General features: G+C 40.4%; 3 pseudogenes; 2 read left to right on the forward strand and 1 right to left on the reverse strand.

The window, feature by feature from the left end:
- Positions 1-6,068: 6,068 nt before the first annotated feature.
- LOC139415412 (inactive hydroxysteroid dehydrogenase-like protein 1) lies at positions 6,069-7,151 on the reverse strand (annotated as a pseudogene).
- An 805-nt stretch (positions 7,152-7,956) lies between these two features.
- On the forward strand, positions 7,957-11,333 carry LOC139415102 (protein broad-minded-like; annotated as a pseudogene).
- Positions 10,100-19,671, forward strand: part of LOC139415413 (protein broad-minded-like) — a 44,229-nt pseudogene continuing 34,657 nt past the window's right edge.

Below are 19,671 nucleotides of genomic sequence, written 5' to 3' on the forward strand. Positions count from 1 at the left end.
TGTTAACATAAGTTGAACCTTGAGATTTTAGGGCTGGTGGTAAGAATTGCGTAACCCATCTGCAGGTGGGAAATGGGATTTTAAAAGTTAACCCTTGGGATTGACTGGAAGGTTCCGCGTAATGATTGACAGATAGATACTAACAACAGATTAAACAGGAACACATCTACATAAATTATTTTATATTGCATTGAATTAATAACACAGAGCTCAGCGTTGTTCATGAAATAGGCATCATGGAGGCAGACATTCTGAGACTAATTTATAATAACAAAAGATGAATCAAACCAAACACAATGATAACAGCCAGAATAGATTCTTATAAAATAGTAATTTATTAAATCAAGATTAGGGTGATATATGAATTACATTACATCAACTCATACAAGCAATGGCACAACCAATAATACAAATCCCAAAGAAATACATACATTTATATTATTTATGTGTGGGACAAGCTCAAAGAAATCCTCTATTCGATGAAAACATTTTTAAAATGCAGTTAATATTTATGAGAAATAGACTTCCTCCATATTAGCAATGTTGTCCTCAGAAGCCACACTTTTCGTCACCCCACTGCCCAGCTTCCTCCCATGCAGCTCCAACTCCAGATTTTTTACAGTTCTGGATCATCTGGTCCCTGTTCTCAAAGGCCTTTCTCTCCAGGACAGGGGTGACCAGGGTCACCGTGTAGTCCTGCTTCCTGTACACACTCTTTGACCGATTTGACCAACAAGTAGAAGAGCTCGATGAACATGAACTGGATGAATACAGTCTCTTCTCTGTGGGTCTAGACAGAAAGCAGTTCACCTGGTGAGGCCAGGGGAAGCAGCTGCAGACAAAGCGAGCCTGGTAGGTGAATCCATAAAGGTGGTATTGACCCACAAAGAACTCCAGCTCTAACCGGATCTTCACCAATATGTGCATAATATACAGTGCATTGCATGTCAGAATAATAGTAGACAGATGTCACGCCCTGACCTTAGTCATCTTTGTTTTCTTTATTATTTTGGTTAGGTCAGGGTGTGACGAGGGTGTGATGTGTGTTTTACTTGTCTAGGGTTTTTTGTACATCTATGGGGTTTTGGTTTGTCTAGGTATATATTGGTCTATGGTGGCCTGAATTGGTTCCCAATCAGAGGCAGCTGTTTGTCGTTGTCTCTATTTAGGTTGCCATTTTCCATGTTGGTTTTGTGGGTTATTGTCTAAGTGTAGTTGCCTGTCAGCACTTGTGTTATTAGTGTCACGGTTGTTTTGTATAGTTTGTTCTGTTTTTATTCTTCATTGAAGGAAGTATGTATTGTTATCACACTGTGCATTGATCTCCTTGTTATGATGAACGTGACAACAGAATTATTTATTTCAGCTTTTATTTCTTTCATCACATTCCCAGTGGGTCAGAAGTTTACAAACACTCAATTAGTATTTGGTGGCATTGCCTTTAAATTGTTTAACTTGGGTCAAACGTTTTGGGTAGCCTTCCACAAGCTTCCCACAATAAGTTGGGTGAATTTTGGCACATTCCTCTTGACAGAGTTGGTGCAACTGAGTCATGTTTGTAGGCTTCCTTGCTCTTGCACGCCTTTTCAGTTCTGCCCACACATTTTCTATAGGATTGACGTCAGTGCTTTGTGATGGCCACTCCAATACCTGGACTTTGTTGTCCTTGAGGCCATTTTGCCACAACTTTGGAAGTATGCTTGGGGTCATTGTCCATTTGGAAGACCCATTTGCGACCAAGCTTCTACTTCCTGACTGATGTCTTGAGATGTTGCTTCAATATACCCCTACCCTGGTCAACAGCACTGCACCCCCCACAGCAACGCGCCCAAGCCTTCCCCATTTCTCCTTCTCCCAAATCCAGTCAGCTGATGTTCTGAAAGAGCCACAAAATCTGGACCCCTACAAATCAGCCGGGCTAGACAATCTGGACCCTTTCTTTCTAAAATGATCTGCTGAAATTGTTGCCACCCCTTTTACTAGCCTGTTCAACCTCTCTTTTGTGTCGTCTGAGATTCCCAAAGATTGGAAAGCAGCTGCGGTCATCCCCCTCTTCAAAGGGGGGAGACAATCTTGACCCAAACTGCTACAGACCTATATCTGTCCTACCCTGCCTTTCTAAGGTCTTCGAAAGCCAACAAACAGATTACCGACAATTTCGAATCTCACCATACCCTCTCTGCTATGCAATCTGGTTTCAGAGCTGGTCATGGGTCACCTCAGCCACGCTCAAGGTCCTAAAGGATATCTTAACCGCCATCGATAAGAAAAATGACTGTGCAGCTGTATTCATTGATCTGGCCAAGGCTTTCGACTCTGTCAATCACCACATCCTCATCGGCAGACTCGACATTCTTGGTTTCTCAAATCATTTGGTTCACCAACTCCGCTTGGTTCACCAACTACTTCTCTGATAGAGTTCAGTGTGTCAAATCGGAGGGTCTGTTGTCCGGACCTCTGGCAGTCTCTATGGGGGTGCCACAGGGTTAAATTCTTGGACCGACTCTCTTCTCTGTATACATCAATGATGTCGCTCTTGCTGCTGGTGAGCCTCTGATCCACCTTTATGCAGACGACACCATTCTGTATACTTCTGGCCCTTCTTTGGACACTGTGTTAACAACCCTCCAGGCAAGCTTCAATGCCATACAACTCTCCTTCCGTGGCCTCCAATTGCTCTTAAATACAAGTAAAACTAAATGCATGATCTACAACCGATCGCTGCCTGCACCTGCCCGCCTGTCCAACATCACTACTCTGGACGGCTCTGACTTAGAATACGTGGACAACTACAAATACCTAGGTGTCTGGTTAGACTGTAAATTCTCCTTCCAGACCCACATCAAACATCTCCAATCCAAAGTTAAATCTAGAATTGGCTTCCTATTTCGCAACAAAGCATCCTTCCCTCATGCTGCCAAACATACCCTTGTAAAACTGACCATCCTACCAATCCTCAACTTCGGCAATGTCATTTACAAAATAGCCTGCAATACCCTACTCAACAAATTGGATGCAGTCTATCACAGTGCCATCCGTTTTGTCACCAAAGCCCCATATACTAACCACCATTGCGGCCTGTACGCTCTCGTTGGCTGGCCCTCGCTTCATACTCGTCGCCAAACCCACTGGCTCCATTTCATCTACGAGACCCTGCTAGGTAAAGTCCCCCCTTATTTCAGCTCGCTGGTCACCATAGCATCACCCACCTGTAGCACGCGCTCCAGCAGGTATATCTCTCTGGTCAACCCCAAAACCAATTCTTTCTTTGGCCGCCTCTCCTTCCAGTTCTCTGCTGCCAATGACTGGAACGAACTACAAAAATCTCTGAAACTGGAAACACTTATTTCCCTCACTAGCTTTAAGCACCAGCTGTAAGAGCAGCTCACAGATTACTGCACATAGCCAATTTGTAATTTAGCCCAAACAACTACCTCTTTCCCTACTTTCCCTACTATTTTGCTCCTTTGCACCCCATTATTTTTATTTCTACTTTGCACATTCTTCCACTGCAAATCTACCATTCCAGTGTTTTACTTGCTATATTGTATCTACTTTGCCACCATGGCCTTTTTTTGCCTTTACCTCCCTTATCTCACCTCATTTGCTCACATTGTATATAGACTTGTTTCTACTGTATTATTGACTGTATGTTTTGTTTTACTCCATGTGTAACTCTGTGTTGTTGTATCTGTCGAACTGCTTTGCTTTGTCTTGGCTAGTTCGCAATTGTAAATGAGAACTTGTTCTCAACTTGCCTACCTGGTTAAATAAAGGTGAAATAAAAACTAAAAAAATATCCACATAACTTTCCTGCCACATGATGCCATCTATTTTGTGAAGTGCACCAGACCCTCCTGCAGCAAAGCACCCCCACAACATGATTGATTTGCACTACTCGCACCAAAGTACGGTCATCTCTAGGAGACAGAACACTGTATGACGTCTGCGTGGTCCCAGTGTGTTTATACTTGCGTAATAATGTTTATACAGATGAACGTGGTACCTTCAGGCATTTGGAAATTGCTCCTAAGGATGATCCAAACTTGTGGAGGTCTACACGTTTTTTTTCTGAGGTCTTGGAAGATTTCTTTTGATTTTCCCATGATGTCAAGCAAAGAGGCACTGAGTTTGAAGAGAGGCCTTGAAATACATCCACAGATACACCTCCAATTGACTCAAATGATGTCAATTAGCCTATCAGAAGCTTCTAAAGCCATGACATCCTTTTCTGGACTTTTCCAAGCTGTTTAAAGGCCCAGTCAACTTAGTGTATGTAAACTTCTGACCCACTGGAATTGTGATACAATTAATTATAAGTGAAATAATCTGTAAACAATTGTTGGAAAAATTATTTGTGTCATGCACAAAGTAGAAGTCCTAACCGACATGCCAAATCTATAGTTTGTTAACAAGAAATTTGTGGAGTGGTTGAAAAACTAGTTTTAATGACTCCAACCTAAGTGTATGTAAACTTCCGACTTCAACGGTATATATTTATCACCTGGGGGATTATTACTTATGACAAGAACTGTATAAGATATTGCATTTTTTAAGCAAGGTTTTAGAGAATGAATAGATCTCATAACAGCATTATTAATATGTACTAATTAAAATGTACCAATGAGCGCTCAGTCAAAGACCCTCTTTATCTGTTAATTTGGACCAGTGAGTACATTGATACGTGAAGGCCCATGAGGCCCAGATATCAATAGCCATTCCAATAACAGACCTTTCCAATCTGGTAGGAACCAAGGACCTGACCTTGTTCAAACCCTAAACATTGATTGTTTTATTCAGAAGGCACATGAAGACATGAAGATTGTTTTCCTACCTTTTCATTACATTCAGTTTGCTGTGCCACTATTTCATTCAGGAACATTTATTGAATACATACTCAAAATTAAATCTTTGCCTATCAAAGTTTTCTTTAGGAAAAACCTCCCACTGCAGATAGTAGTCTACTTTTCATCAAGGCTGTATGCGTAGTCTATTGGTAAACTGGTATGGTCACATAATGTTATAATTATCTGCCATTACTTTTTGTCAACGTCAGCAATCCCATCCATCCTTACAAAGCAGGTGATATATCTCTAATGTAAAGCTCATTTGATTAACCTCACTGTCTATGCATTATGACTGTCTAATACCAACAACTAACCAGAGGCAATTAACCATTACATCTCGCTTTCTAATGTCATGAATGCAATTTTCACAAATCTGGTATTTGATCATGTAATTATCATAAGTGAATTGTTTGCTTTTTCAACTTACCAAGGGACAAGCCTGAAGAAAGGTCCGAGGTCAGTCTCTCAGGATGGTGATGTCAGGGTGAAGATGAGAACCTCAACCTTCCCCTCTTATGGACGAGGCACCATCCAAACCACAACAAAGACTACATATCCCACCTCTTAGGCATGACACCATTCAATGACCTGTGGTAGTGCTGTGGCCCAAGATGAAACCTTAAAGTGATCATTTAGGTTCCTATGATACCTAGTGTACAGCTATACCAAACATAGAGGCAGGGTATGTCAATATTCAAGAAATTCAAGAAGTTTGACAAATGATTTAAAAGTCAGAGACACTGCCAACCCGCAACAAGATTTAATTGTCTATAGATCAAGTATTGATTTTCATACACAACATGGATTTTATGTGTCTAATGATTAGACATGTTGTAATTTCTTTGTCAATAGTTACTTTCTAATTGTTCCATCAATTTTTTTTTTTTTTTTTTTTACAGCAGACTTTGCTTCACATGTTTGTAATCTTCACAATAACAATGCCTGACCTAATTTTTCCAAAAGAATATGTCAACAGTGCAAAAAAAATCTCCATGACCTCACATATCTGTGCATTTCAAAGACGTCATCAACATAATTTGGGAGCGACACACCTGGAGATTATTTAGTATTACATTCACTGAATAAATATAGATTTTTAAGATACAATTATTACACACACTCATTCTCTCATCATCTGTTTGATGCCTGTATTAGCTAGGCATAACTTTGTTGTCATGAGTTTAGTGACTGGAGTTCAGTTTTCTGTATGAAGGAGACCTTTCAGCATGAGATTGTGAGCATACATGACCGAAAAACACAAATTAATTCTGGCATTGACTGCACAAGTCCAAACTAGAAAAGATAACACAAACAAGGGTCATGGTTGGCTTAAAGTTTAAAATGGACTATGGACTACTAAATGTCTATCCGTCACCCCTTCCGTCACCCCATTTTAATCAGCACTGATCTGTGTACCTGCAGTTTACGGGGACAATAGCCTGTGGTCCTGTGTGAGATGCCCAGGGTGGAAATGGCATGACAGGCATAAACAACTGACTGTGGTACTACCTGCTGATGCTCCATGGGGCCCCCCCTTGAAAGGTACCAGACTTTGCACAAAGATTCCCCGATGACCATATTCATGGTGCAGAGTACAGGAAAAGTTATCAAGGTAAGCCCGAGAAAAAAAAAGAAAAGAATCACAGGCATTTATTACAACGAATCAGTAGGATGACAAGATCACAATGCATTTAACAACATGCACGTCAAGGATAATCAGTGTGTGTTTGTATGTGAGTGACCGTAGAACATGAGAGAGGAGCTTTGCTTGGAGAGGGTCTATAACATGCCCCAGAAGAGATGTTCACCACTGCTCCCCGTCTCCTCCCTACCATGCCAAGTAGAACCAGGCGCGTCATCAGTGTGGTGGTCAGCAATGTGTGTTGGAGGTCTTCAGGCAGGCCAGTCAAGTTTGGTGAGTTGCCAAGGCAGTCACTCACAGTTAACCAGAAAGCCTATATTTTTGTCCCCTCAAGGTGTCTTTGACAGGCTTGCAACCTGTGTCGCTCTGACTGAAGTTAGCCACAAGCACCATTGTATCCACTCCAGGAGTCTCAGAGATGGCATTGGCTGTGTCACTGACACTGTACCTTACCATAAATGACACCCCCTTCATCAAAACGGTGACCAAGGCGAGTGCTTTGCGTCAGTCGAGGAAGGAAATGCACCCTGACCAAGCTGTAGCAGTCACACACCTTTGCTGGCTGTACACAGAGCACCCACAACGGCTAGGGTTTCCACAAATTAAGTGCATGACTGAGAAATTTCTCTGTACATCAGCTCAAAACTGTCAACACCAGCCATAGCAGTCACAGGCTGGTAATTAGCTAAACTGAAGCAAGCTACAAACAATGTTTCCTAATCTTAGCCAATCTGTACTACTTGGATACCTCAATAAAGGAGCTAACGGTTTTCCGATTATATACTTTACTTGATACTTAAAGCTTAAAGTTAAATTGTGCATAGTATTTTGTAATCTAGCTACACAGCAGTTCTGACAGGCGCAATATTGAGCTAGTTTGCCAAAGATGGTCGTTTACCATGCTTAACGGGGTGGCTCTCCCATAGACACCAATGCAATAGCAGTTGGGTCTAGTGTACTTAATTCATTGTACCAGAAAAAAACTGTGAGTTTTGTGTCTCGCTTCCTCTTCTGTCTCTGGATTGGCCACAGAGTTTCTAAACCCAGAGGCGCAACATAGCAAGCTTTCCAGGAATACTTGTGATATAGACCAACAGACCCGGCTTGGGCTTCGAGAAGTCAATTTTATTTAACTAGTTAAGAATTTACAATGAAGGCCTACCATGACCAAACCCAGACAATGCTGGGCCAATTGTGCGCCGCCCTATGCGACCCCTAATCATAACCAGTTGTGATACAGGGCCACTAACCAGGGCCTGTAGTGACACCTCTAGCACACAGATGCACCACTCTGGAGCCCAAATGAGAGTCTAACAGTATTCCATAGTTGTTCATTTTCTCGAAATCCAAAATTTGTGCCAATGTCTTAAGTAGTTAAACGTTATTACAATAACCTCATAAAAGTGACAAACAGATACGTTGTCATTTTCGTCATCAACAACTTTATATCGAAGGAGCGCCTTTGATTTGACGGCTTACACATGGGCAGTTCGGCGCCAGATGACGTGTTTTTACGTATGAGCTTAGCTAGCCAACGCCTTCATGGCCTCGCCTAGACGTATGGTAGGAGATTTCGATTAGAGAAGCAGTTTAAGACTGGCCCATTTTTTTTGCCTGTCTTCATACTGTTCTATTTTTGATTTGGCTTTTGACAGGCGTTCCTTTCCCAGAAGAGTGTGTAAACATGGGGGACCACGTGACATCTAACGGACAGGGATTTAAAGGCACAGGAAAAAGCATAGTGCATGAACACTTTGGTTTAAAATAACAGGAGTAGCTGGAATTTATTGTATATCATAATTGTCAGTGTTAACAAACAAAAAAATATGGTGTTTGTTTGCACCCATTTTCCAAAGTACTGTTACATGTTTCCATGTTTCTGCAGGAGGTTGGAAATTGTTGCTAACTGCACAACTATATTGGCGAAATGAGCAGTACGGTATGGAAGTCGTACACTGTTTATTACAATGTGGTACATTTACAATGGTTTTGCGAAAATGTTTAACCAAGGTCTGTCATGCAAATTACTTTATCTCATTACCTTCGTTGCTAGCAAGCTAACGTTAGCTACCATGTCAACAAGCATAACGTCAACTATGCAGTAACGTTACATGGCAAGATAATGCATGCCCACGTTTTAATACAATGGCATCGTTTGTCTAGCTATATTTGTTATATTTCTATTTGTTTTCTTCTTCAAACTGCACTGTTGATTAAGGGCTTGTAAGTAGGCATTTCACTGTAAGGTCTACCTACACCTGTTGTATTCGGCGCATGTGAGAAATACCATTAGATTTGATTTTAGTTGTTACATTAAAGTAGCACTGTAGCTAGCGAGCAAACTGAGTTGCCACTGGATAATCTCCATTCTGTGGATATTTCTGAATCCACATTAGGACCATGTCTCAGATCTCAGCTGAGGAGGAGTCTGAACTTGAGGCAACTGCTAAAAAGCATCAAGACAGAATCTCAGGTGCATCTACCAATTTAATGTGCAGAGGAAATATTGCTTAATCTGGAGGAGATGGACAAGAACTTCCATAAGTAAGCAGAATGTAATACCTTCTCATTTGTTACAAATCTGTAGTAAATGATATCCATTATTATCTAACGCTTGTTGAATATCCGTCTCTTTTTCAGTTATGAATTTGTTAAGTACCTGCGGCAGTATGTGGAAAGCTCTCTGAGAGCCGTTATCGAGGAGGTGACAGAGAGATGTAACAGGAGAGGGACATGCTGTTGGGTCCGGTCAGGACACCTTGGTTCATGCTGTTACAAGGAGGACTAGAAAATCTGGAGAGTATGTATGGTGTCTCTATAAAGGATTCTCAGTGAAGACTTGTCACAAGTGACTTCTGATGAACTTTATCCTTTACTGTATTCCCAACATGGCTCGTCACTTACTTCACAGAATATGCCATTGCTTACAGGGAGTCTAAAGCCTATGTTCTTGTGTGCTTCACAATGAATACAATCTTGAGGCAATAGCAGCAAGGTAAAAATCTGTTGTTCTGCCCCTGAGCAAGGCAGTTAACCCACTGTTCATGGCACCAAAGACGTGGAAGTGGATTATGGCAGCCCTCTGCACTCCTCTGATTCAGAGGGTTGGGTTAAATGCAGAAGACACATTTCAGTTGAATGCATTCAGTTGTACAACTAACAAGGTATCATTGATGAATACATTTGAAGAGGACCAACTGAGAAGGAAGGAGATGCGCAGGGAGAGCCAACATCATCAGTTAAACAGCCATTACACAGACAACTGCGCCGACAGTCATTCTTCCTTCAATCAGGTAATACCATGTTAAAGAAATAGCCTACAAGTCACTCTTGCAAAGTGAGGATCCACCCAACTATCCATTGAATGGCTTTTATACACTACCGGACCAGTATCATTATACCGTATAAACATATATTTTGTTGATCTGGATAAGTAATACTAATATACTTGTAAATCATTACATTATAGGCTTAAGTTGTTTGTGTTGCCTCTGAGTTGAGTTTGCAATCAGTGTCATTTATGCTGTCTAATTATAACTCACGAGCACAAAAAAAAGTGAATGTACAGTAATTACACATTAACTACAGTTGCAAATGTTTCCTTAGGGTTATGTATTTATCAAACAATAGCAGCTGCAAGTACTTGCTGAAAGGTTGGACCCTAGTAGGCCTAAAGAGTTAAAAGGATTTCAATATGATTTCTATTCTGTATAATTTGCTAGATTATTACTAGATTGGTAAAAGTGTTATTAATTGCATCCAATGTTGTGTGGTCTCTGAGAGTGACAGTGATGTGGTGTGCAAGTGCACTGGGAGGCCATGCAGGGTCTGTGTGATGCATAGACCTTGGATGTGCTGAGCTGTGGGAGTTGGAGCAGCCTGCATAGGAACCTCTCAGCTGCACTGGCTGACCCAGACCCTGACCTCAGTGTAAGTCACTGAAAAATGCTCACACAAAAGTTGGCACTTATGAGTGGAGATAACATGCTCTCAGCAAAATGCCTTTCTTATGTAACTTAGAAAGTAATATTAATGTACTACTCTAAGGAATGCAGTCATCCTGGTTTTGCTTATACAACAAAATGTTAAAAGGTAAAGAGCTGGACAGCTTAGTTTGGCAACTGAAGATGTCTGATAGATTAACTCAAAGTAAAGTAGGCCATCTTCATACGCTATTAAACATTGACAACAACGCTTGTAGGCATTCTTAGAGTAGACATTTAAAATCTCTGTCTTTATACTAGGTCTTTAAAACCCCTTAGAGTCGATTTCCGCACCCTGCGGAAATCGAATTAAAAAAAATACCATAAAAATCTGTCTATTTAAGCTAAAGATATCTGTTTTTGCATTGGATTTACCGCATTTGCTGAAGTCACACTTCTGCATCTGCAGTGAAAGGTTACAGAGCTAGGTCGGTGTTTGTCAAACAATGAGACATCCCGAAAATCAGTCTTCTCACAAAATCGTCTGTAGCATCCGAACAGTTTGGTTTACACAATAATATGGAAAGGTGAGACTCTCACGAACAAATACATGTCGGTTGTTTTGCTCTAGGATGCCCACAGGCTTCACAAGACTTGTCTGAAGGTCCCCTGGTACCATTTGAAAAAATGGATGGAAGTATGTATGGAGACTGTTAAGTGCCAAAAATAAGGGTTTAAATGCATGTAAAAAATGTTTCCTGATCTTTCTTATATCTCTCAGATATAGGACAGACACTTCAGAACAAACTTCCTTTTTTATTTAATTTTTGGGACTATCTGTTATTCCATGTAGTGAATCTGTTATTCAATGCGTTTGTATGGGCAAATAGCAGTAAGGCCAAATAAAATGTTCATGAAATACTTTTAAAATATTTTTTTTGATACTTCAAGGGGTCTTAAAATTCTAAATCAAATAGCAAAATTATCTTACGTATGACCTTCTTAAAACAATTCCATAAACCTTAGTGAAACCCCTTACCCCAGCTTAGACAGGGCTTATAATGTAATGGGCTAAATAGAATAGGATACTCTAATATGGGAATTCACCCCCTAGGGATTTTGTGTTCTCTGTTTTGTAAACAACTTTCGTTTTTTATCGGTCTGATGAACATTTGTCACACAGTGAAATTGCAAAAAATCACACCTGCATGAGTCTTATAGTTTTGTTCATCCTCTATTCAGGATAAGGTCCAGGGCTTTTTTATCAAAAACATTCTCTTCTCCACTGAATGTAATAAGAGAGATCTACAACAGTTTAGGTAATTCATTAGTTTTCTCCTATATGTTTCTGAAATGTCTTGTTTCTTTTTCTATTCAAAGTCTGATGTGGATAATGATGTGAATAATGTATATTTTGCCTTCTGACAAATAGCTAAAAGTCTGGAGTCTGACTTCATGTACCTTAAACTGGGGCTCCCGAGCGGTCTAAGGCATTGGATCTGTGCTTGAGGCGTAAACAAGAATTTGTTCTTAACTCACTTGCCTAGATAAATAAAGGTAAAAAAATAAATAAACTGACTGGATCGGTTGGGATTGAGGTAAACAGACCGGACATTACTCGTCTTCTAAAACGAGAATGCACTCTGTAATGTGATACCCATATGAATATGATATAGTTTTTATTGACATTTATTTTTCCACCAGATGAGACTAATGAATGATTTTCAGAAGGAAGTGACAATCTTTTGGATTCGCCACCCACAAAAGTGAGATGTTCTATTTTACAGTATATTCAGTAATCAGCACTTGCAAAGTAATAGTTTAGTCTAAAATGTAATTTGATATCTTCTTTGTCTCACTAGGTACATGGAGGAGATAATAGAGTACTTTCTCCCTCCTGTCCTTACACCCTGAACACGGGTTAGATACACAAGGGTCAGAGAAAGCCTTGCACCTCATTGCCTTACTGGATATCAAAGCCACCTGGTTTAATAGGTGGATGGTGAGCACAATATAAACCTAGCTTCTATTAACACTACAAGAAACCAACCCCCCCCCCCCCCCCATAAGTAGGCTAACCAATTGTCAGTGCTGAGTGAAGATGATGTCAGTCCTGTCTCTTCCAGCATGGTTACTACAGCAGGACCGTGGTCTACAGGCTTCTGGAGAGGAAGTACAAGTCTCTGGTGAGTGAGTGATGGCTAATCTTAATGGTTCTGTGGCAGTGAGAGTGGACTGGAAATGAGGGTGGTGGTGAGATTGATGATGAGCTGATGATTGACCACTCCAGGAATCTCAAGGGTCTGTCTCTGATTCTCCTCCTTCGTGATTAGAAATGAGTTCCCAGTTTGATTAATATTAAATTCCTTTCCTTTATAGCTATTAAAACCTTGCCATATATGTAATGCTTGCCTTACAGTATGACATTGATGGATGATGAAGACATTACACTTGCTATTCATAGTTATATTCTGAGGTAGAATTCTGGAAAATATATGAACTTAAAATGAATTAACTTAAAACAAAGTAACTTCCTGGTCTTCAGTTGTCTTTTTTTTTTCAGTTTTTAAAACATCCCTTTGATTATTGTAATGAGTGCTGTTCTATCCCAGATTGTAGCAGCTCTTCAGCAGTGTATCTATTGAGTCCTGTGACCCATTCATAGACTAGACGGGTGAGGTCTACTCTATCGAGAACCAGCACATCAGTGAGTTCAACTTTAATCTACACAGGTTTTTCTCTATTCTATTTCAATTACATTAAAACCAAGATTTACTGTAGCACAACACCAACAATTGACATGTAGGCCAATTTCATATCTAGTTGTTGGAGGTGAAAATGTATATTTATTTAACCTGTTCTATATCCCTTGAGAACTCGATGCAGGCGCCAGAAGCCACACCTCACAGCTTGCCTCCATCTCTCCCTATTGACCTAGTTCACACACCTCCTTATCCCACTCTGTGGTGGAGGGTGTTTAGATGCTGAATAGGTCAAGTCTTGTTTAGGCGGACCGTATCAGGAGTTATCAGGCTGGTTTGTTTTCCTCTGTGGTCTTGGTCTTTCCTCCTCCTCTCCAGGCCCAATGGCTCTGCTACTATCTATCGCCAGAGTCGAGGAGTGCTCACATGCACTGATAGAGATGACCACTGCGTATACTGTATAGTCTGGGGAGGAGCTGCATAGTGTTGGTGGGGATGGAGGGAATCACTGACTGGTCAAGCTCAGGTAGTACAGGGCTCATGAAAAGTCTTGAAAAGCCCAGATTGTCTATGACCATGCAATATGTATACATCATTTAGTCCACGATAAAACAAATGACTTATGTGTGGACTAGAGCTCAGTCTAATTTTCCTAAATAACTTGTGGTAGGCTATATCATTCTACGGGGTAATTAAGTAAAGGAGACTCTGGGTTATGGAAATGCAGAAAGTATTTAAGAATCCATTAGGTGTTTTGTCATTTTGTTAGGACGGAACATATTACCTATCCTACGCCTGTATTCTAATTCAGACTAGCTTCTCTATTCTCTCTCATGCTAAATCCATTGAGACACTATTTTTCTCCATACGTTGTTTCTCCTGAATACAGTACAAATGTCCACAGCCTCATGTATGATATGGAAGACCTAGTTAAAAATAGACGCTTAATGCCTCACTATGCTGTATAGTTCTCCTTTAAACATGTTATTCCCTCCCTGCCTGTCTCCTGAGCCCAGATAGCTGTGTTATCGTCAGAGAGGAGGGAGTATTTCTCCGGAACGTGCCTCGTGTTATCTGGCGTAGAGTGAGGTTGCGTTCTTGACCTTGCATTGGATGAGCACAGATACACTGAACCCATTGTCAGTGAATGTACAAAGGCTTTTTGTCCCTTAAACATTCGTAACATATTGTACAAATTGTAACATCAAACACATTTTTTGTTTTGCAGGACGAAAGATATATACAAAATAATTGATGTACACAACTGTACACAATTCTGAGCACCAGTTTTGGCTCGTGAGTGCTACTTTCAAAATTACTGGCTGAAATTATACAAAACCTTTGTAGTGTCAGAACTGCCCGTTGTGTGTTGTAATTGTTTTAGCATACGCTAAAAGATAGGTTTGTGAAGAAATTGTATGAAATTACATCAGTATGCTATTTGTTATACATCAGTTTTACCTGATCAGATGTTAATTGGGTCTAGACAGCATTGTATATATTATGTTCCCACTGTTGAATTATGATCTTGTTTCTGTTCAGGCATTGCTAAAAGTACTCTACACTGCCAAAAAGCTGGAATACACTTATTTTGTTCACTCATTATGTGTGCTAGGAAGGCTTCTCATGTACATTAATGGGAGAAAGCTCTTTCCCATCAAAGTGGGGAAAAGCAAAGGTATGAGCAGAAATAAAGTCTTATCGTTTTAGATAGTTTGACAGTTATTTCACAGAAGTTACGTAGACCCCATCCTTGAGGTACAGCAGCTGCAATCCATTATTCTAGGTTGCCACCCTAACTGTCTGATCAATTTGTAATTTTCCTGTCTTACAGATCCAGTCAGTCTGACAGACCTGGTTGTCATTCTGATTAGCATCATGTACCAACACCCCAAGCCTCTGCACAGTGACTCGTTGCATGCAGGTGTGGTTCATGTTGCCTCTCCCATCCCTTGACTCACTACAAAGCCGTCATTTACACATGCTGCCCAGCTTCCGATTAAGATTATTAATTAACTATGAAAGAAGGTGTAACGGATACTGTAGTATGTGTCTTAGTTTTTATGACAGCCCTTTATCTCGATATAGTGTTCTAGAGTACACCCACTTTAATTCTGTCAGACCTTTTGTCTCGACTCTAGAGAACACTGATACTCACTGAGATGAGACGTAACAAAATCACTGAGATTCACTGGCGTGCCATAACCTTGTATTGAGCCATTAAACATTGTCTCAGTTGGTGACAGCAACACCTCTTTTATTTCCCCTTCACTTTCTTGACCAACACTACACTATCTTTATTCCAGTCAAAAGATCAATAATAATGTACCTTCCCTGTCTCACAGGATATCCTTTGTTTGTGCTTCGTCACTAACTAGTTTACAGCTAAAAACAGCCATATCGTTTGTTATCTATGTTCAGATAATGATAACTGTTACTTCGGAATTTACCCTGTAGAATTTATGCTGCAATTCTACACTGCAGAACCTGAACGGACCCCTGTGGATGTGTGTCTAATCTGTTGATGGTATGTCAAGAGTTACATATGCACTGTATGAGTTGTCTTTGTCATTTTGTATTCATTCCGCAATGTGCCCAAAGCCATTTCAATTAGTTTTGTGTGTCACAGGCCAGATTAAACTCCCCAGAAACTGCACTCATATAGCAGACACTCACAAGAATTGCCACCATGGAATGAGGAAAGAAATATATGAAAGAAATCTAGTTTCTGCCGAGAGTGAAGGGTAAGTTAAAACTGACTTTATTCAGTACACATGGTGCTTATTTATTATTATGAATATTACATTTTCAGCATACTAAGTATACTAAGAAAGTGTGTAGAAGTTCTTTCTCGTGTTCTTACAGAGCACAAATAGGAAATTGGCTTGTTTAAGGTCAACTGCAGCTGGGTTTTTTTATATCTCAATACCAAATCATTTCTGGGTAACAATTAAGTACCTTACTGTGATTCTTAGCAAGAGCAATTTCTCAAGCAAGTGTTTTGATAGGACTGTCTGGGAGTGGTCTGAGTGTGGAGCAGAAAACTGAAATCTAGCTGTTATTGAAATGGATCACTAGCCACTTTAATAATGTTCCGTATCTAACATTACTCATCTCATATGTATAAACCGCACTCCACACTATTCTACGGTATCTTAGTCACTTTTAAATTGTGTTGACATATTGCATCTCCCATTTCATATGTATATACTGTATTGTATTCCAGACTACACCACTGACTGCTGCCTATAGACAGATTAGGAATCACTGGCCACTTTAAGGGAATGGACACACTAGCCACTTTAATAATATCTCTGTATCTTGCATTACTGTATGTATAAACTGTACTCTATACTATTCTAAGGTATCTTAGTCATTTTAATTGTTTGTAAATATTGCATCACCCATCTCATATGTATTTACTGTATTCTATACTCTGCCACTGTATCTTATTCCAATGCTGCTCTGACATATATGTATATATATTCTTAATTCATTCCTTATTTAGATGTCCATGTATTTTGTGTATATGTTGTGGAACTGTTAGATATCACTTGTTAGATATTACTGCACTGTCGGAGCTAGAAGCACAAGCATTTTGCTACACCCACAATAACATCTGATAAACACGTGTATGTCAACAAATACAATTTGATTTGATTTATTGGCAGAGAGGTTTGGAACTCTTTCTTATTGGTCTATTGTGCAATTTACAACCTGTTGATGTCACCAGGCAGGCCATACTCCATCCCACCATAGCAGGCAGAAATTTCAGCACTCTTTTCAAACAGCTCTTCTAATTGTCTCACGTCAGATGATGTCACTCCTACGCAACGCTCGTCCCTTAACCGATCTGTCTTGTAGGATATGGAACTCCTCTTTAAAAATCGAGATTTTGCTCATCCATTTAACACTAGTTCCTTGTTTATTTAACTTTTATTTAACTAGGCAAGTGTGATACAGCCCGGGATCGAACCCGGGTCTGTAGTGACTCCCCTAGCACTGTTGCAGTGCCTTAGAATTTTGGGATCCAATCAGGATCCAGTTCAGAAAATCACCAAAACATTCACAAATATTCTGAAAATCTGTGAAAATCCCTCCGCTCTCAGAAGCTATGATGTACTGGCTACTTGGAAAACCATGCTCGATCAGCTGAGCAAATTTGCTCCAGCTAGCAGGCTAGTGCAAGCTTGTTTGAATGGCCATACGGTAGCTAGTTTGCCAGCTTGTTGATGAAGTTGTACAGCACCAAAATTATGGGACTGTTCTCAGAAATCTGCATGTATTGTATCTGACTCTGACAGTGGGCACTGTGCCTCGCTATTTTGTAACATTTGGCCAACGTGATAATGTCGCGGAGAGAAATCAGCTGTGCTGTAGAACTCGGCGCACCAATCACGGCAGAACAGATATCATGAAAACTGATATGTGCGTTAGCTAGAACTTCACTTAGCTAGCAAATTGTCTTGCCAATTTTCGATTTTCATCAATAACACCACAAAATACCTTACTAGCTAGATGTAGAAATAGGTAGTGAAGACTTGCTCATGAAAAAAAAGAGTAAATATTAGCTACAGGTTTATAGTTTTTGGTAAGATTAACTCTGCATTTTTTTGAGGATGAACGGGGGTTCAGTGGCTGACATTTTCTAACGAAGGGACAGCATTTTGTAGCCAAACTTATTTTTCGCTATCCTATGAGTGCTTGCAAGTTATCAGTGCAGACGGCCGTTGATGTGAGTCAATGCAGCTTTTACACTAAAAGGGCATTGTCATAATTTTCACAGTATTATTTCAACCTCATAGTGTGGAAATATACACAGTACATTTGGAAATTATTCTGATTTGTTATTCTGATTTTCCACTTTCCTTATTCTAAAATGCATCAAATAGTTTTTTTGCCCCCTCATCAATCTACACACAATACCCCATAATGACAAAGCAAAAACAAGGTTTTAGAAATGTTTGCAAATAAAATAAACGGAAATATTTCATTTACATAAGTATTCAGACCCTTTACTCGGTACTTTGTTGAAGCACCTTTGGCAACGATTACAGCCTTGAGTCTTCTTGCGTATGACGCTACAAGCTTGGCACACCTGTATTTGGGGAGTTTCTCCCATTCTTCTCTGCAGATCCTCTCGATCTCTGTCAGGTTAGATGGGGAGCATCGCTGCACAGCTATTTTCAGGTCTCTCCAGAGATGTTAGATCGGGTTGAAGTGCGGGCTCGGGCTGGGCCACTCAAGGACATTCAGAGACTTGTCCCGAAGCCACTCCTGCAATGTCTTGGCTGTATGCTTAGGGTCATTGTCCTGTTGGAAGGTGAGCTTTGATCTCTGGAGCAGGTTTTCATCAAGTATCTCTGTACTTTGCTCCGTTCATCTTTCCCTCTATCCTGACTAGTCTCCGAGTCCCTTCCACTGAAAAGCATCCCCACAGCATGATGCTGCCACCACCATGCTTCACTGTAGGGATGTGCCTTTTGGCAAACTCTGAATGGGCTTTCGTGCCTTTTACTGGGGAGTGGCTCCCGTCTGGCAACTCTACTATCAAGGCCTGATTGGTGGAGTGTTGCAAAGATGGTTGTCCTTCTGGAAGGTTCTCCGATCTGCACAGAGGAACTCTGGAGCTCTGTCAGAGTGACCATTGGGTTTTTGGTCACTTCCCTGACCAAGGCCATTTTCCACCGATTGCTTAGTTTGAGTCTTGGTGGTTCCAAACTTCCTCCATTTAAGAATGATGGAGGCCACTGTGTTCTTGAGGACCTTTAATGATGCAGAAAAATGTTGGTACCCTTTCCCAGATCTGTGCCTCGACACAATCCTGTCTCGGAGCTCTACGGACAATTCCTTCAACCTCATGGATTAGTTTTTGCTCTGACATGCACTGTCAACTGTGGGACCTATAGACAGGTGTGTGCCATCTCAAGTATAATCAATGGAAACAGGATGCACCTGAGCTCAATTTTGAGTCTCATAACAAAGTGTCTAAATACTTATGTAGATAAGGTATTTCAGTTATTTTCTTTTTAATAAATTCAAAAAACCCGTTTTTGCTTTGTCATTATGGGGTATTGTGTGCAGATTGATGAAGGGAAAATGTATTTAATACATTTTTGAATAAGGTTGTAACGTAACAAAATATGGAAAAGTGAAGGTGTCTGAATACTCTCCAAATGCAGTGTATAAAAAACAGTGAAATCATGTTTTTGACTGCACTGGGCCTTTTAATTCTTGATTGTTAATACCAAAACATCAAAGCTCGTTACTTAAAAGTAAACATTTGAGGTGGATCAGGTAATCAATCAGGCTATTTGATCTGTGATCTTCCAGTTCACCCAGAGGTTCCTGGCTAAAGAGCTGCCATTGTTACAGGAGGCAGAAACATGCCCTGGTGTGAACGGGGCCTTCATCTTTGTGTGTCGGCAGATGTACAATACATCTGAAGGACTGCAGGTGCTCAGGCCCTATGGCCTGCATGAGTGCATCGCTGCAGCCTTGAAAAAGGTAGTGTCTTCACTCTACCAAAAAGGGAGCAATATTTCCATCATATTACA

The sequence above is a fragment of the Oncorhynchus clarkii genome, chromosome 8, assembly GCF_045791955.1.
Source record: "Oncorhynchus clarkii lewisi isolate Uvic-CL-2024 chromosome 8, UVic_Ocla_1.0, whole genome shotgun sequence".
NCBI classification, from domain to species: Eukaryota; Metazoa; Chordata; class Actinopteri; order Salmoniformes; family Salmonidae; genus Oncorhynchus; species Oncorhynchus clarkii.